This window comes from Myxine glutinosa, chromosome 1 (genome assembly GCF_964187855.1).
Source record: "Myxine glutinosa chromosome 1, kmMyxGlut1.1, whole genome shotgun sequence".
Classification (NCBI taxonomy): domain Eukaryota; kingdom Metazoa; phylum Chordata; class Myxini; order Myxiniformes; family Myxinidae; genus Myxine; species Myxine glutinosa.
The window spans coordinates 13,335,568-13,355,382 of record NC_136261.1 but is presented as its reverse complement, the minus strand read 5'-3'; the positions used below and the strand labels follow the sequence as shown (position 1 = coordinate 13,355,382).

Below are 19,815 nucleotides of genomic sequence, written 5' to 3'. Positions count from 1 at the left end.
TTTGTGACTGATCTGTATATAACTTTATCAATTCGTTATGGAATGGCCTAATACTTCTTGGACACTTTACTGGTATTGCTGCGATGATATATGTCAAATTTCAGAACCACAGCTTCAGTACAACTTAAGTTATCAGACATTTTCTAAGTTATACATTTTCTATTTGTCCGGCCATTTTGTTTTTGGTATAAAAAAATTTAAAAGGCCCAAATCAATGGGCATCCTCCTGAAATATGTTCAGTATGGGTCATATTAACTAGCTGACATGGATGCCTGCTCCTAACATTCCGTACCCCCTGAAGTGGAATTTGAACATTTTTCCACCAGTCTATAGGTCTGTGCTACCAAATATTAAGTCTTGGGTTTCAATAATTTTGTCAAGGCCATTTCTTTTTATGCTCTGATTTAAAAGGATATATTAAGTTCTGAATTATAAACAAAGGTCTGTAATATTAACAGTGAAATAAAGAATTGTGGAGACCAAATACTTTTGTCAATTTCAACTTATTTTAGAGAAAATTGAGTTATTTGAAAAAAGTGAAAGGGTGCCAATATTTTTGGCCACGATTATCTCCGAAACTGCTCCATGGGAATTTTTTTAATGTGGTTCATTGGAAAGAACTCAGCATGGGGAATATGTTAACGATGACGTCATTGGTGCCTTAATTATGACGTCATAATTCAACAGGGGCAACACTTGGTTTGATCAGTTTGAAATTTATTGAGCATTATCGATGCAACAATTATATTAGAGAACATAAATTTTTGATGTAATCGCTCACGTGGTCTGGCAGCCATATTGGATAAAATAAAAGAATAACCCTTCAAAAACAAAGTTGGCTCGCACCAAATTGACTCCGCAGGTTAAGTATTCTTTTAATTCCATCCAATTTGTGTACTTTTCTACATACGGCCACATCTTTTAAGTTACAAGATCCAAACTCAGGGTACAAATACAACTTTGCGTGCGGGGTAACATTGGCTGTCATGTGGTCGAGGCCTCATCCGGGGGTGGGTGGTGGAGGCGGGGGTTTGGGGGGTGGGGAGGATTGAAATTGGTAATCCGACATCGGCAGCTTTTCGGTAATTAGTCCTTGAGCCAGACCAAAAGTAATGCTCCGGCGGGGGGAGTAATTCTCATTATGATTTTCCATTAGACCAATGTCTCAAGTGTCAGAAAAGGTGTGATGGACATCTGAGAACGGTAGCTTAGTGCCCGGATGGACGCCATCTTTGAAACCACCCAGCTCGAAAATGCCCATTTGGTGGGGTACATTGTTGCACGTGTATCTGGACTTCTATACTAGCTATCGATGTGCGGTTGACGACTAAATATACGTCCGATGTGTACCGTCTAAATAAAAAATAATATGAAGCATTTTGTTTTAGATTAATTATTATAAAAATCAATTATCGAAAAAAAATCATATATTTTTCAATATTTTATTATTAGACTTGTACTTTTTTTAGTGAAACAACACTGGTATGATTTTCCAAATTATGCATTGTGCTACACCGTTTATCTGTCTATAAAAATAACTCAAAAACTAAAACATATCATCCACCACGAGTTTACAACAAATAAATGTAAAGAGGCATAAAATGACTTAGGCCGCCGCTGGCATTATCTATTCTGACGATAACGCAAGTTAGGAATGTCGTACGGAGAGGATTTTAACACCATACGATATCTAATAAGCAGGCGGAAATTGTTACATAGGAAATCTGCACTTTGGTGGCCATCTTGGATTTCAAAATGGCCGCCAATTATATTAATTATTCATTACTAGAGTTTGGAAAGACGTATGGAGCTGATTTTAACACCATACGATGTATATTCCTAATAAGCAAGCGGAGGTATCATTGAACATGTCATGTTTTAGTCAAATAACACCGGTATGATCTTCCAAATTATACATTTTGCTAAACCGTTTATCTGTCTATAAAGATTTTCAGGCAATTTGGCCTGCATTATAATAGAGAACAACATATGCTATACAATATACAGTGCACACAAAGTTAATCATCAGAGTCGCCATCAGAGTCATTGGCATCCTGAGCCACGATAGCATCATCCTGCACCATGTTGGAGCATCCCTGCAGCTTACACACAACAGTGCACTTCAACCCATTCAGTATGCAGGAGCAATCTGACGGTCGACACGTCCTTCTGCATGTGCATGAGATGAGATTCAAGACGACATCTGGAGCTGGTAGGCCCGCCATCCATCGGATTGTGAGCGAACCGCCATCATCGAGTTCCCAACCATGTCCTGCTGATGGTGTTGGGACGTCTGGTAGGTTTTCAAGGCTGCGTCGCCAGATAGCCGCCTGATAGTTGGCCCTAAGCGTATGCTGCATCTAAGCGTATGCGAGAAGTAGACAAGTCAGGGTGCTTGGCGTGAGATGTGTCGCTGCCATTCACAAGGATAGTTTCTCGTAGTTGCCTCAGTGCAGTAGCCCGATTTTCTGCAGTTAGATAGTATCGTGACACAGCCCCTTGTCGAAGACTAAAACCTCGTGTTCCTCCAGCTGTTTGCGTATCTTTGTTTACTGTTTCTTCTGTTGTCTGATCAACAGCGATTCTGGCAAATGGATTCCCTGGTCTAAGCTGTACGGAGAAGTAGCCTTGATTGAAATGCCTGTACAACTCGGGGCATGTTTCGTGGAGTTGCGTCATCTGTGCATAGTACACTGGTAGATATCTAGCATAGTTCACCTTGTTCATTGCGAAACACCAAGGGATCACTCTTCTGACACAAGCCAAGTGAAGCATCCAGTCGCCTTCTCTATCTGCACGAATCAACCCCAGCAGGGTCTCTACCATATCAATATACATCATCCAGAAGCGAGCCAGGTCTCCATGTTTGGTTCGCAGAAAATGTAGGTATTTCGCGAACATGTCAAAGCTCTGTACACATGAATCATCATCGAGAGCAGCAGCGAGAGTCTCGTGGCAAACATCCTCCTTGATGCTGCGAATTTTGAGGTCAGTGCTTCGAATCTGGGGTTCCTTGTCAGGATGATTGCTTTCTATCCACACCTGGAAGCCCTTCCAAATGATGCGCATTAGTGCCTCGTACATCAACTTGTGGAGTCGCACAGCACGGTTGTATTGCTTGCCTTCCAGAACCCTGTTGATGGAACCTTCAGCGATTACTCCTGACTCAACAGCTACATCCCGAAGGCCTGCATCTCCAAACATTTTCCCAATGCTCGACATGAAGTTACAGATGGTATGGAAGTTCCCCATCATGAGCACGATTCTTCCATATCGATCGACATCTTTCCATGCTATTTCGGTCGCCTTAGCAAATAGTGCCTGGTCTAGCACCACCGGTATACGCTCAAGCTGAAGTGATGACATGATGTTCAGAGCTTCTCTGAGGATTTCTTGCACTGTTGCCATATCTGTGGCAGGCGCGTTTATAGTCGGCAGGTAGCCAACTACATCTTCCGTCACCTGAACACGATCTCTAGTCATGATGTTGAAACCAGTCCACGAACTGATTGTCTGGTCGCATGGTTCCAGCATGCGAGTCATAATCCATACGTGATTTCGGCGCTGCGCAAGGGATGTTGCGCCTGCAAGAGTGTCAGAAAGATCTGCAGGCTTGATTGCAGGTGGGCCCTCTCGTTTCCCACCGCTGTATATTGGAACTAAATCGCTGGATGACGGGATAGATCGCTTCTTATCTGCTTTGGATACTGCCGATGGAGGTTGGGGCGGCAAACACGACTGCGACTTCGGTTGGACGATGATACCGTTGACGCGATGCGATGTTCCGCCACCACTCAGCGATTCCTCTCGCCTGTCGATGTTATCGAATGCTAATACAGTCGGGACCGAAGGGTGCACATGTGACGGAAGTGGTACTGTATCTTTCTCCACACTTGCTAATTTGTCATTGCATAGCGCTGTCTCGATTTCTTCCAGAACTGTGTACGAACATCCGTGCCCGAGTCGATTCAATATTCTGATGACCTCTGTATTACCGGTGAGCGTTTTCATGACCCACGGAAGTAGGACATGCTTCGATGTTCTGATGGTACCCCGGTGTACAGCATTGATGATATCTTGAGCCATCGACCATACCAGTGTGTCGGCACGCGCAGAGCTACCCCCACTCCCGCAAATCAAAGTATGCAGAAATACACGAAGAGAATCTGGTATCTTCATGTAATCTGAAGTGAGTTCTGCTGGCTGAGGCGGCCAACGTTCATTGTAATGAGCATCTTTGATCTGGTGTCGCAGTGAAGTAGCTGCACGCACAATGTTACTTTCACCGTCCGTTCGTTCAAATGCTTTCACTTCTGCTTTCAGGTTTACGCACTCTGCAGCAATCTCTCGCTTTGTCAGATTATCGGGCATCAAGTATACATGGTGTTTCACATTGAAGAAGATGAGCGATTCTCCAAACTCTCTTTGTAATGTGCGCTGCAGATTCTTCTTGATGGAGTCACGAACATCAACTGAAAATGTATCTGAAGACAGGATATCTGTTGCAACATCAACTATTGGAACAATCCTCGGGTTCAAGAACAAGTCAGTGCGAATGAAATTGAATATACATCGTATCATTTCTTTTTTCTCGATATTATCTTCAATGTCAGTTTCTACTTGAGGTTTTTGGGGCCGTGTGTAGTTTCTATAGCAGGAGAAGTGGTAGTGAGCCTCAGCTGCAACCATATCTCGTGTAGTCAATGCCAAAACTCTCTCATCATTGCGAGCTGTCGCAGCATCTCTTATTGTCTTATCTGCTCGAAGTTCAACAGCCAAGACAACTGTTTCACGGGTACGACTGCCTTTTATGAATTTTGAAGCACGCTGGCAAAAAATGCATTTATCATCGTAGACCGTTGAAGTTGATCCTGTCTCTTCCCGTGATGATCGCCGTCGCACCGCATCGCCAGTATCAACTGAAGAACTTCTAGCTGCATTGGTCAAAGTAGCTAGGTGGTTTTTGTGAGTGAAGTCTGATCTACAAGCCCTATGGTATAATATTGGAATATTAGGAAGTTCAACTGCGCCTTCTTGGACTAGCTTTAGAATTGGATAAAAGTTTCTAACTGCGGCTGCGTCACACAATGTCTTCCAAGAACTGTTGCCCGCTGCCTTGCTTAGTTCAGAGAGTGGCGACTTCTTGCTGCACAGGATGCACGTTCCGGACTCAGGTTCAATCTTCGCCCGTTTCGCCTCGACACCGGCCATCTCAGCTGAAAGAACAAAAAGACTGACGTTAGATTACTCCGATATCCGAAAAGCTCGCCAGCTTACATAGATATACTCATCCAAGTCAGTGAACATGTTAGATGGCGCCACAATACAACTCTATAATAGAGTTGTATGTGGCGCCATCTAACATGTTCACTTTTAGTTCTTAAGCCACCCACCCCCCCCCCCCCCCCCCCCCCTCAGAAATTAATCAGGTCACCGCAACAAATCTCAGACTGAGATATAGAATATAGATATAGAATAGACTGACGTCACTTTCGGCACTGGGTTCTGTGGGTTGATTATCGGCGGGAAATTCCAACTGACATAGTTTCGGTTTGTGGAAAGTGCATGCCTTTTCATATATTTTTTGTGTACACTCGTGGTGGATGATATGTTTTAGTTTTTGAGTTATTTTTATAGACAGATAAACGGTGTAGCACAATGCATAATTTGGAAAATCATACCAGTGTTGTTTCACTAAAAAAAGTACAAGTCTAATAATAAAATATTGAAAAATATATGATTTTTTTTCGATAATTGATTTTTATAATAATTAATCTAAAACAAAATGCTTCATATTATTTTTTATTTAGACGGTACACATCGGACGTATATTTAGTCGTCAACCGCACATCGATAGCTAGTATAGAAGTCCAGATACACGTGCAACAATGTACCCCACCAAATGGGCATTTTCGAGCTGGGTGGTTTCAAAGATGGCGTCCATCCGGGCACTAAGCTACCGTTCTCAGATGTCCATCACACCTTTTCTGACACTTGAGACATTGGTCTAATGGAAAATCATAATGAGAATTACTCCCCCCGCCGGAGCATTCACTTCAAAATATGGCCGGTTGGCTCAAGGACTAAATCAACATCAGACGCTTACCGATTAGAGTACCATTTTGTATACAACCCAAAAACCTTGAGTACCTTTCACCCTTAAAATGTTCTGATTGACCCAGCAGTAATATATACAGCAATATCTCACTTAGTGTTGTCGTTCCAGAAGGACACAATGTTAAGTGGGGTATAATTTCCCATGGACTTGTACGTATTAATGATGCGTTCTGACGATGTTATAATTGTAATTATATTTATTGTACAATTATAATTGTAACTTCCATTAGCATCATCCTTTTGCATGATGCAGGTAAACATTTCCGCATATAGATGCCAAAATAATACATATCTGAAAAAATTACACTTAGTAAATAAATTAACAAGTTCACAAGTTCTTAATTCCTGGTGATTTCATTTGAAATATTCGTGTTTTTGTTCCAGATTTTTTTACATCATGGGGAATCTGACATCACACCCAACACTCGTTTCTCGAATCGTTTGATTGTTACTGGAAACAAAGGTTGGCGTCTCATCTCTACTCATCAACAACGTCACCTCATTGGACTCTGGGATCTTTACCTGTGAGCATCGTCTCCCTCCGCGCGTCATTTCCCAAACCAGTCTGAGCGTTCGACATCTCGAAGAACAGGAGACAAAGATCTGTCCCACAGGTAATCAATCACCTTTATTGTATTACGGCTATCACATGATTAATCATTGAATAATCTTCCGATTATAACAAGGTACAGATATTATTAAAATACATTTTCATGATTATTTAATTCACTCTACCAATAAAAAGTAAATTTGTAAGTTGATCCAACACATCAAATTGCAAAGCAAGATGCTCAGCAAAGGACTTCTGCGACTCACTGGGACTGACACAATCTGTCAATTTCCCGACCCGGATCTCAGTCAACGGAGCATCTTCTCTTCTGGACTTGGTTATGACTAACTTCCCTGAAAATGTCTGCTGCTCTTCTTCTGCTCCAATCGGCTCATCTGATCATGTGCTTGTTAAAGTGGACATCTCTCTGACCATTCTCAGAGAGCCTCCTCAGCGTCGACGAGTCTGGCATTTCACTCAGGCCAACTGGCATGGTCTTCAAGCAGCCATCAATCATCTGGACTGGTCTCCCATCTCTACCGCCTCTGACATCGACTCATCCTGGGAATTCTTCCAAAGTAAATTGCTCTCTCTCATGCACAGATTTATCCCATCTCGTCTTCAGTTGTCATACCCTTCCTCCCGTCCATGGTACGCAGAATCTTGTGGTGAGGCTGTTGCCCAGAAACAACTTGCCTTCGTCTCCTGGAAAGCAAATCCAACGGAAGGAAATCTCATTTCCTTTCACAAAGCCCGAAACAAGTGTGTGTCCACCCTCAGGAGAGCCACGAAACACTATCTCTCCGTTCTCAAGACCGAACTCTCTTATCTGTCTCCTTCTTCCAAATCCTGGTGGCGTCTGGTCAAATCTGTTTCTGGTGTTTGTTCCCCCTCCATCCCCTCCCTTACCTCAAACGGCTACACGGCTGACTCCGCATGTGAAAAAGCTGAATGCCTCACCTCTGTGTTTGCCTCTAAATCTTGTGTCCCAAACCCATCCCTCTCTGTACCCACCGTACCCAGTCATACCCAGCTGCTCCTGGACTCCGTGTCCTTTCCTCCTGACAAGGTGGAAAAGTTTCTGTCAACCCTCGACTCTGATTCTACAACTGGACCTGACGGCATCAGCCCACGGGTCCTAAAATCCTGTTCTTCCACTCTTTCACTCCCTCTCTCTGTTCTCTTCACCCTCTCTTTTGCTCAAGGTCAACTGCCATATGCTTGGAAATCAGCCAACATCACCGCTTTACACAAAAAAGGTGCAAAAACAGATCCTAGCAACTACAGACCAATCAGCCTTCTCCCAATTATCAGCAAAGTCATGGAATCCATCATTGCTTCGGACATGAAATCTTTCCTCTTCTCCAATGGCTTGATCTCTGATCATCAATTTGGTTTCAGACCAGGTCACTCTACTCTGGACATGCTGCTTCTGCTGTCTCAACAATGGATGGAGGTCCTCAATGCTAAACAGGAAATTAGAGCTGTCTCCCTCGACATATCACGTGCCTTCGATACGGTCTGGCACCCCGCTCTGCTCACCAAACTCTCCTCCTTTGGTATCCATGGAAATCTCCATGCATGGCTGGCGGACTTCCTCTCTCGTCATAGTCAACGTGTGGCCCTGAATGGGTTTCTCTCATCTCCTCTTCCTGTTCAGGCTGGAGTTCCCCAAGGCAGTGTTCTTGGCCCTGTGCTTTTTCTGGTCTTCATCAATGATCTCTGACTCTCTTGAAAATCCTCTATCTCTTTGCTGATGACTCCACTCTCTGCTGCTCGATTCCTCATCCCTCAGATCGGCAGTGTGCAGCCTCCTCACTCTCTGCAGACCTGGACAAAATCACAGACTGGGCAAACAAGTGGAACATATCTTTCAATCCTGACAATTCTCACACTCTTATGATGTCGCTCCGAAAAGACCGAATGGACAACCCTCCCATCTACTTTCTGAATAATCCTCTCCAAGAAGTTCTGTCACTCAAGCTTTTGGGTCTCACTATCTGCCATGATCTTTCCTGGGAAAACACATTTCCAAGCTGGCCTCCAAAACTAGTCGCCGACTGGGCATACTCCGTCATGCGAAGTCCTTCCTTGGCACACCTGAGCTCCTCACCACATACAAGGCTTTCATCCACAGCTCAATGGAGTACTGCTCTCCCCTCTGGGCTGGTGGTCCTGCCTCACACCTAGCTCGTCTTCACGCTGTTGAAACCAAAGCGTTCAGAATCATTGGAATCTCCCACGATGACGCTATCTCCGAGGACCTTTCACTTACTCACCGCAGGCAGGTTGGTGGTCTTTCCGTCTACTACCGACTCCTCTCCGGCTTAGCCCCCCCCCCCCAGCCCTGTCTGTGCTCTGTCCCCCAAATATTCCTACAGGTCACACAAGATCTGCCTGCAACCCTCTTATGGTTAAACTGCCAAAATCAAGACTCTCTGCTCTCTTTCACTCCTTCATTCCTCTTTCTCCTGCCTCTGGAACAAACTCCCTCACTCTCTTCAATCCCACTCCACCCTCCAGGTCTTTAAAACAGCTGTTCACCACCATCTCTTATCTTCCCCCATCCAAAACCTTGATCTTTTCTACCCCTGCTAATTTCACCCCAAATCCACTTTTTTGAAATACCAACTTCTTTCCTGGAAGTCCATGGTGTCCTTGCGTTTTATACCTATCCTGCCTCCCCCCAAGCCCTCTCCCTCCCTCACATCTCCTGATGTCCCTGCTCTCAAATGTTGTGTTTGTGTGCTTCCTCCCCTTCTCTCCCCATCTTGTCTACTGCTCCCCTTTTTATATACTTTGTTTGCTTGTTTGTTTGATTTGTTAAATGTTAGCTCTTTCACGAGCCTCGATTCTGTATACAAAAAAAAAAAATTGGAAAATCAACACAAAGTTTATGGTACATTTTATAAAATATTATAATTATATGTTTAATTGAAGCATGTGACGATGTGTCACCAATGTTCTCTCTCTTCTTCACGCAAACACTCAGAATATTTCATGTTGAGTACACAACAACAACATGCATTTTAAAGGCCATTTTCCCTCCTAGAGCGGGGGTTAGCCTTGCGGTCCCATGACAATCTTCTCCATTTTGCCCTATTTTCTGCATCTCCCCTTGTTAACCCCCTTGCCCGCATTTCTTCTTCCACCATCTTTAGCCAAGTCTTTCTCGGTCTTCCCCGTCCTCTGCTTCCTTCTACATTCATTTCCATCACTCTTCTCAACCAGTCACTTTCATCCTTCCTCAACACATGACCAAACCATCTCAACCTGTTTCTCTTCACAGCATCAATCACAGTCTCTCTTCCCATCATCTTTCGCAATTCATCATTTGTCTTCCTCTCTCTCAACGATACTCCGCACATCCGTCGAACCATTCGCATTTCCACCCTTTCCAACCTTCGTTGCTGCTCTACGTTCATTACCCATGTCTCGCTCCCATAAATCATAACACTTCTCACACATGCAGCATACACCTTTCCCTTCAGGTTCAACGACACTCCCCTCCTCATCAGCACGCCACTCAGTTCCCGAAACTTCTTCCATGCACATCTCACTCTAGCAACTGTTGTCGAATCTGATCCACTTTCTCCATTCAGCATGTCTCCCAGGTAGCAAAATGTTTTCACACCTTCCAGTTTCACACCGTCTCCAAGACCCAACTCAACATTTCCTCCATCTGCAGCTCCCTCTGTGCACACCTTACATTTGAATGTAGCTGCCACACTGGTTAATGACCCTCTCAGACCACTACATTTTTGATGAACCCACTCAGCGCACATTGTACATTGAATGGAGTTCACTCCGACACCCTTCCTGCACACAGCACAGGGCCACTCCCCAGTTCTTTCCACCTCACCACATGCTTTACCACTTGCCATCACCTTTGTTTTTCCGATATTCACCTTCAGACCTTTCGTCTCCATACATTCCTTCCACTTGTTCATCTTCTCCTTCAGTCCATCCATACTTTCCGCAATCAACACCAGATCATCTGCATACAACAACTCCCACGGTAAACCCTCCTTTACGTTCTGAGCCAGCACCTCCATCACAGCTACAAATAGTGGTGGACTTAGTACCGACCCCTGATGCACTTTTGATGTGAAGTATCTCGATATGAATATCAGGAAGTCGGTGGATTCCTCCAAAGGGAATGGCACAGACACTCCACAGGTTTAACAGAACACAAATCTTTAAAAAGATGAAGAAAATACAGAATTGAAACGATAAAGTACCGACTAGGTTTTTGTGGAGAATTTCACATCCAGTAACACTTGTGAGACCTGGACAGCATCGTTGAACCACAAAACTTTTTGAGATCTCTAAAGTTGTTCATAATTCCCATTGCTGCAATAATCACTGGTACAATTTTGATGTTCTTCAGATTCCAGGATCTTTTCACTTCATTTTTGAGGTCTTGGTATTTGGTTATTTGTTTGATTTCTGTTTTGATTAAGCTAAAATCGCTGGATATTGAAACCTCAATTTATCAATGCTCGTTTTTACTTTCCCTGTACCGAAGTACTATATGCGGTCGCAATACGTTGTTGGCTCACCTGGAACGAAGTTCAGGGGACCTTATGTTATGGCGCGTTGTCGGTCCGACCGTCCGTCCGTAAACACTTGCAACTTCTTCCAATCGAAACCACTCATGGGATTATGACTAAATTTGGCACAAATTATATTTTGTTGTGTTGTGACTAAAATGTGTTCATGGCATTAAACAAAAATCGGGGTCTAAGGGAGTTTACAGGGGTCAAAATGGATCCAGGTTTGACCCCCAAAAATAGGAATTTGTTTTCTTCTAAGAATCTGCACATACAATTCCTATGAAACTTGACCACAACTTTCCGATCATCACCCGTGATGTACCAACGTTGGTTGCCGGCATTTAAAAAATCGGGGTCTAAGGCGGTCTAATGGTGAAGGGGAGGGCATGTTCCCCCCCCCCCCCTCGTCCTCCTCCCCGCTCCCACTCCCCCAACGTAGGTATTTGCTCTTTTCTATGAAACTACTTACACAATTTCAATGAAACGTCACCGCAATCTTAATCACCCATGATGCACCAGTGTTTGTTCAAGGCGTTACAAAAACTGGGGTCTGAGGAGTTACGGGGTGGGGGCAGGGGGCTTATCCCCCATAATAGGTATTTTTGTTTGTTTGTTTAAAGTCTTATGATGATGTTAGTATGATTCTACATGCTGCCCTGTCTTCTTGCAACCATTGAAATTTGTTTAAAATACCTTGAGTCGGTGTAGTACACTTTATTCCACAAGGTGAGCACCAGGGGTATTGCCACGATTTGTTAAGCTTCATGCTCGATGGGATCATTAGGTTCTTTCTTCATTATTCTTGATGATCCCTTTTAGTTCATGCTTCTGAGTTTTGTGGAACTGGGATATTGAGACATTTGCAGATGTGCCGGTGGATTACTTGACACACTTTGTGCCTTTATGTGTGCAGCTGTTCTGACATGAGCTTTTTACATCCCAATAGGAGGTGGCTCGTACTTTCTGTTTCTACCTTGCAGAATCTGCGCTGTCCGATTGACTCAGTCCCACCATTTTCTTAAAGCCATTGGTGTAGTGTCCTTGGTCTTGGACATTTACAATTATTTGATTCTCCATCACAGTTGAGCTGACCTCTTCTTAGCCATTCCAGTGATCCTTCTTTGTCTATGCCCAGCCTATCCAACTGTTTTTATGGTGTAGCCCATCGGGCAGAGCTGTTTAGAACAGTGTTTGTCCGTCTGTATGTGTGTGTGTATGTATGTATGTCCCCTCAAACGTATACCAATCAGAGCTGAGAATCTGGTCACATGACAGGGTGAGGTGATTACGTCTGATGTCATGACGGAGGTGCTGCGGCTGACTCTCCACGCACCGCCATTTTGATTTATATGCCGTTCAGGCCGAACATATCGTCGAACCTGTAATATATCACAATCGCCATGCTCTACCATTACGTTTTTCATTCAGTGTGAAACACAAACAAACCGATTGTTAAAATGATCATAAAATATCGAAAGCATCGGCATTACGGCTCTTCCAATAATACGGTATGTATAGGCCTGATGTGTTTGTTATGACTCGCCATCCTCTTTGTACAAATTAAGCCCAGGTTTCTTAATACAATGGTGTCGTTTCAGTCATATTGTATTTGTAATAATAATAATAATAATATAGTAAATATAACCATAACACTTTAATCCCAATGTCGTGAATGGAAAGTTGATTGATTGAAGTGGTGTAAAAGCAGAAGTAAGGAATTAACCTTGTTTTTTTTTTTTTGATGATATAATTTTCGTAATAATAACAATAATAAATATGTCACCCACAGGGTGAACCGTATCTTGCCAAAATGTGAAAATTCCGTTTTTTCGTCATGACGTCATCAAATGACGTCATTGCGTCAAACTGTTTACAGATCTGGGAAGCACTCATCAAGGGCATTCATATGAGGTATTACTCGATATGGTACCTACGATTTCAAAATTTGACCTTGGGGTCAATAATTTTCGACCTCCAGCGCTAACCATGAAGGTCAAGGCCGATCGCCACCAAAAACTAATCAGCTGAGCGCCGGACCATATACTAGATTCCCATGAAGTTTGGAGACGATCCGATTAAAGTTGCTCAAAAAATTAGTGTTTCGTCGACCTCCATGATTGACCACAAAGTGACCTTGACCTTTGCCCTTGACCTTCAAAATTTTGTGTGCTGAAGGGTATCTCTATAGGACTCTGATATGCGAAGTTACAGGAGTTTCCAATAATAACTGTGGTCTACAGAGTGATCTAAACGTGAAAAAAAAATGATTAACCACAAACAAACATACAAGCTGACTAATACATCTTGCAAAAACTTCGTTTTGGCAAGATAATAATAATAATTCATTATTTATTTTGTATAGCGCTTTTCATGAAGCCCAAAGGCGCTTTGACAGAGTGCAAAACATAATGCATAACAAAACATGAAAACAACAATTGCAAAAAGACAAGAATCAATAGGGAAATATTTAAAGCAAAAGGAGGGAGAAGGAGAAGTGATAGTCAGGGGTTAAATGCTGTGGGTTGAATGTTGAATGCAGTGCTGAACAGGTGGGTCTTGAGTGATGTTTTGAATGTGGTGAGTGAGGAGGAGTCTCTGATGGTGTGAGGTAGTGAGATCCAGAGGGTGGGAGCAGCGATGGAGAAGGCCCTGTCCCCCCAGGATCTGAATTTGGTCCGGATGGGGGGGGGGGGGGGGTCAGGAGGTTGGTACCAGCAGAGCGGAGGTTGCGGGTGGGAGTGTGTCTGGAGAGGAGGTCAGCCAGGTAGGATGGGGACAGGTTATGGAGGGCTTTGTAGGTCAAGAGGAGGATTTTGTACTGGATTCTCTGGGGGATGGGGAGCCAGTGAAGCTTGTAAAGGACGGGGGTGATGTGGTCACGGGTCCGGGAATGGGTGAGTAGACGGGCAGCGGAGTTCTGAATGTATTGGAGTTTATTGGTGTTGTTGAGGGTGAACCATAGAGGAGGCTATTGCAGTAGTCCGGACGGGAGGTGATGAAGGCGTGGATGAGGGGTTCTGCAGCCGTGGAGGAGAGGGATGAGCGGAGACGGGCGATGTTTTTCAGGTGAAAGAAGGCTGTCTTTGTGATTTGTTTAGTGTATTTGTCGAAGGAGAGGGTTTGGTCAAAGATGACGCCAAGATTCCGGATGAGAGGGGAGGTGGATACTGGGATACCGTCGATGTTGAGGGCAAAGTTATGGGTGGATTTTGTGAGCGTTTTTGGGCCAATGATGATTATTTCAGATTTATCACAGTTAAGTTTGAGGAAGTTAATTTGAAGCCAGGATTGTATTTCAGAGATGCAGTTTGTCAGGATAGAGTGGGTGTCGGTGGAGACGGACTTGGTGGAGATGAAAAGCTGGATGTCATTGGCGAAGCAGTGGAATTGGAGACCATGACGGCGGATTAAGTGACCGAGGGGGGGACAGGTAAAGGATGAAGAGGAGGGGGCCGAGAACTGAACCTTGGGGGACACCTTGGGGGAGGGGAGCAGTGGGGGATTTGCAGTTATTGATGGAGATGAACTGGCGTCTGTCAGAGAGGTATGATTTAATCCAAGAGAGGGCAGTGCCGGTAACGTTAAAGATGGATTCAAGTCGGGTGAGGAGGATGGTGTGATCGATGGTGTCAAAGGCAGCGCTGAGGTCGAGGAGGATGAGAATGTTGAGGTTGCCAGCGTCAGAGGAGAGGAGAAGGTCGTTGGTGATTTTGAGGAGAGCAGTTTCAGTACTGTGGTTGGAGCGGAATCCGGATTGGAATGTTTCATACAGGTTATTGGCAGAGAGGTGATGTTTGAGTTGCGCGGCTACAGCGCGTTCCAAAACTTCTGACAGAAAGGGTAGGTTGGAGATGGGTCTGAAGTTATTTAGGGTGTCAGGGTTTAGACCAGGTTTAATAGGATAACGATGGAGAGGATTTAATAGGATGGAGAGGATAACGTTACGTTATTATTATAGACAATCTAATCGTCACACTAATCCCTTTGTTGTGACTGCAACTTTACTGGAGGTTAAATGTATATCTTATATATATTAAAGTAGCGGAAGTTTTGTGTCCCACCGTCATGCTACGTCATTACGTATATGATGTCATTGTGGCGTAAACACCCGGTCACTTCGAGTTCGGCAGGAAAGGTCATTCCTCTTGGGGGGGATATAGATGACAGTCGATCTATGGTCGGGTCTCAAGAACATTGGGTGTGTTCATTTTCCAAGTTTCTTGTGGAGAGATCGCCAAGTGGTTAAAGCATTCGAGCAAGCACTCCATTCAAAACTCTTAAGGAACGGCTGGCTTGGCAAGTGCAAGCTAGCTGCCTGGTAAATGAGCACACCTCCAACCCTTGTGGGGTATATAGATTACAATAGATCCTCGCTTAGTTCTGGAAATAAAACTTACCTCACGGATGTCGGGATTCCTCCAAATTTCTTTGTTTAATGTTATAAACAGCATTAGCGACTGTTTAAAAAGCTAATCATGTGTGTTTGTGGTTTATAATACACCGCTGTTAGACTTTTGGGCTTGTTTTTTTTAAAATATCTTCCTGCTATTTTATCGTTCTCCCATTTGTCATTCTGTGCACTTGGTTGAATTCCATCAGGAATTCCATCAGGAATACCTTTCATCTCGGCAGGTACATTTTCAGGATGCATAGATATATTTTTGATTAAATATATATATATTTTTTACAACATTCTGGAAAGTGAGGAGTCTGTTGATATCAAGTTTGTTTGTTTTGATATCTCGTTTCTTGATTTCCGCTTGTGGCCAGTTTATAATTCCGCAGCTGATTGGAATACTGTTAGTGCCTGTTGGTTTGTGGCTTCAATTTGTTCATTGGTTTTTATGTGTTACCTCCCCAAATTCCAGTTACGGTGCCCCTCAGAGTCTCAAGAGGGAACACGCCAGAAAGATTTGTTATTTTGATTGTTCGAATAAACCATGGTAAAACCACACTGATGCAATTGTGTAGAACAAAATACAGGTAGTCCCCGGGTTACGAACGAGTCCATTTTTAAGTCTGTCTGTAAGTCGAATTTGTATGTAAGTCGGAACAGTTACGTACGGTTCACATATAGAGTCAATTAGTCAAATGTTTGTCTTTGTATATCGTATATATTTTACCTAAAACATCTATAGGTATAAAAAACATGAAAAACATTTCTTAAACTGTTTAGATAGAAAAGAAAAGATAATGATTAAAGGTTAACACTTACTCTCGTTCCAATTGATGTCTTGCAAACCTTGAAACGATCATACCTTGATATATCTCTCCGAGATTATGGGCCTGGTGTTGGAGAGGATGGACCTGGCGCTGGTCAATTTTCTTAAAGTAAACATCAAGGGTGGCTTGAACAGAGCTTTTCTAATATTTCTCTTGTCTGCTCCCCTTATTATATACTATGTGTCTGTTTGATTTTTTTTTCTGTGTGATAAATGTTAGCTCTTTCACGAGCTTCGATTCTGTATACAACCAAAAAAAAAAATTTTTTTTTTAAAAAGAAAATCAAAAAAAGAAAAATGTAAAAAAAAAATTTAAACTTTTTTTTGAAATAATAGGCTTTACGGAGGTCGGTACATAAGTACGGGCGTTCGTAAGTCGGGCGTTCGTAACCCAAGGACTTGCCTGTCTGTAATTGTATTCAGAACTCTCACATACACAATAATAACACTCTTGAAGAAAGTGAAAATGAAAATATCACTTGCATCAAATTAACAATACCTATGATGGTACCACCATTCCCCAATGCTCTCAAAGCAATAAACTCATGATACGCGAAACGAGAGTGTAATGTAACACTCCCAAAGTCCGTGCACAAATCCCCACGTGGGGTGAAGGTTGAAGTCATGCAGAACGACAAGAACAGGCAGGTATCGGCACGACGGCAGATGAGGAGTTGCGAGGTGAGAGGTCGATATGGGAATTGAGATGATATTGAAACCAACGGCGCTCCACACGATGATGTCGATATGGGAATCCCCAAAGACAAAACACGATGCACCAGGCGGACTTCCTCCTCGAGGGAAAATGGCGGATCGGCCTGTAATGGAGGCTCTTGCTTCCCTGCCAACAATATGTCATGCTTGGTAATAAAACCTGAGACGCAGGTTTAATTGCAATTGCACTATAGGACGATGTCGCGGGCAATCCCTTTTATGGGAAGCCTAAACCCATTCGCGACCAATATCAAAAATGTCTGCTCGCAGTCTCGATGCGACTCACGGCTGTATCTCTCGCAGTCTCGATGCGACTTAAGGGAGGTTTGCGTGATGTTGTGCTTTTCTTCCTGCCCCAGGAGTTAGGAGCACGAACTTCGATGATTGTACATATTTGCATGGTTTCTTAAGGGGGTAGAACGGTAAGGAGAATACGTAAATAGCTTCGGCTCACTTCCCACAGCCCTCCTGATTTATTTCTTAGGTTAATTAAGTGTGAGTCGGTAAGTGGTAAGACTGGGATGGTAGCGCCTGCAATGAACCTTGCGGAGTTACGGTTCCAGGGAGGGGGGGGGGGGGGGCGGGCTGTTATGTCGGTGGGGAAGAGATGACTTTAGACCAGGTAGATTTGTGTCGGTTGCCTGCTCCGACTGTCGTGAAGAAGAAGAACCACCACAATGTAATAAGTAGAGGACCTGTTTGGCCCGAATGTCGGATGAAGTTGTATATTTGTCCCCATCACGAGGGGGCGGGGCATGTTATTTAGATCATGGATTAGGTTAAGTAATTCCTTGTACGTCGTTCCCTATGTGATTTACCCCTTTATCTCTTTTGGCACCGCACCATAGACAGTAGCGCAGGAAATGCCCATTAACTGCATTAACTAATAACAATAATAAAACCAATCGGAAGCCAGTTCTGAGCACTGCCAATAGGACACCACTAGCTACATCACCACTAAGTTCAGGCAGGCCGAGAGTCATGCCCAGAAGGGCAGTGATTGGGCGGGATTTGACCAACATGAAGGCCAAAGCAAGAAGCAACTCGCTGATTGGCAAGGCACGATAGACGACGTCAGAAGGTGGACTGCGCGCTGATTGGTGGAGAGCTGAGCCTGTGGTGTTGGACTGTGCTGATTGGAAGAGAAGCACCAATGACGTCAGAGGTGGGACGTAAAAAACGCGTCTGGCCAGGATTCTTCCTCTTCTCCCTCTTCTCTTGTGCCTTCTCGTGCTTCTCGTGCTGGATGTGGAAAGAGACAGTTGAGCGCTAATGATTCTGCTCGCCTTGTCTTCATGTTCTGGACCTCGGTGCGGGCGGTAGTGTGCCGAGACCTTGCTGGGGATTGTGAGGAGGCTGAGTTGCGAACGAAGAGCTGGGAACGAGGAATGGCGTGACAACTCCTGTTTGCTTCGTGCTCGACGGGGCCAGGAGGGAGGACGCTCGGTGAGGCCTCGCGGCGTGTGAACAGGCAGACTGCGGCCTTATTTCCGCCAAGAACAGAACTGGGTTTGGACTGGGGCTTGGGGCCAACGGCTGTGGATGAGACCCTCCCCACCAGTGATCAGAGCTAAGTAGACTAAATAATCACACCATTATTTTCCAAAGTTATTTTATCCCTCGTCTGTGTTTAAGTCTGGTGTGGAGGATCCGACAGGAATTGAGTTTACCGTCGCTAATCCCACAGGCATGGACGTGTGTGACATTTGGACATCTTGATTTAGATGATGCACATTAAATTTTACAAAATGGTTACTGGCAATTCATCAGATCCAGAAATGGTGTAATGAATACAATTTATTTATTTCACATAATATGTGACCCCTCACTCCTCTCCACCTGACACTCTCCTCTCTCCACCCTGATGCCTCTCCAATCCCACTCCTCCTCACACTCTCCTCCAATACCTCCTCACACTCCTTCCTCTCCAATACCTCCTCACACTCCTCTCCAATACCTCCTCACACTCCTCTCCAATACCTCCTCACACTCATCTCCAATACCTCCTCACGCTCATCTCCAATACCTCCTCACACTCATCTCCAATACCTCCTCACACTCCTCTCCAATCCCTCACTCTCCTCTCCAACCGCTCCTCTCTCTCCTCTCAAATCGCTCCTCACTCTACTGTCCAATCGGCCCTCACTCTCCAACTCCTCGCTCCTCACTCTCCAACCCCTCGCTTCTCGCTCTCCAACCCCTCGCTTCTCGCCCTCCAACCCCTCGCTCCTCGCTCTCCAACCCCTAGCTCCTCACTCTCCAACCCCTCGCTTCTCGCTCTCCAACCCCTCGCTTCTCGCCCTCCAACCCCTCGCTCCTCGCTCTCCAACCCCTAGCTCCTCGCTGTCCAACCCCGAGCTCCTTGCTCTCCAACCCCGAGCTCCTCGCTCTCCAACCCCTCGGCCCTCGCTCTCCGACCCCGAGCTCCTCACTCTCCAACCCCTTGCTCCTCGCTCTCCAACCCCTCGCTACTCTCTAACCCCTAGCTCCTCACTCTCCAACACCTAACTCCTCACTCTCCAACTCCTCGCTCCTCACTCTCCAACCCCTCGCTCCTTTCCAATTTCTTGCTCCTCTCCAACCCCTCACTACGCACGCTGCACAGTGGAAAGCATTGCACACAGGGGAAAGGAGGAAAGGATCACATACAGGGGA

General features: G+C 44.6%; 1 protein-coding gene across 1 annotated transcript in view; it reads left to right on the top strand.

Moving 5' to 3' along the window:
• LOC137417974 (uncharacterized) overlaps nt 1–19,815 on the top strand; it is a 213,745-nt gene that overhangs the window by 44,093 nt on the left and 149,837 nt on the right. The window lies entirely within an intron of this gene.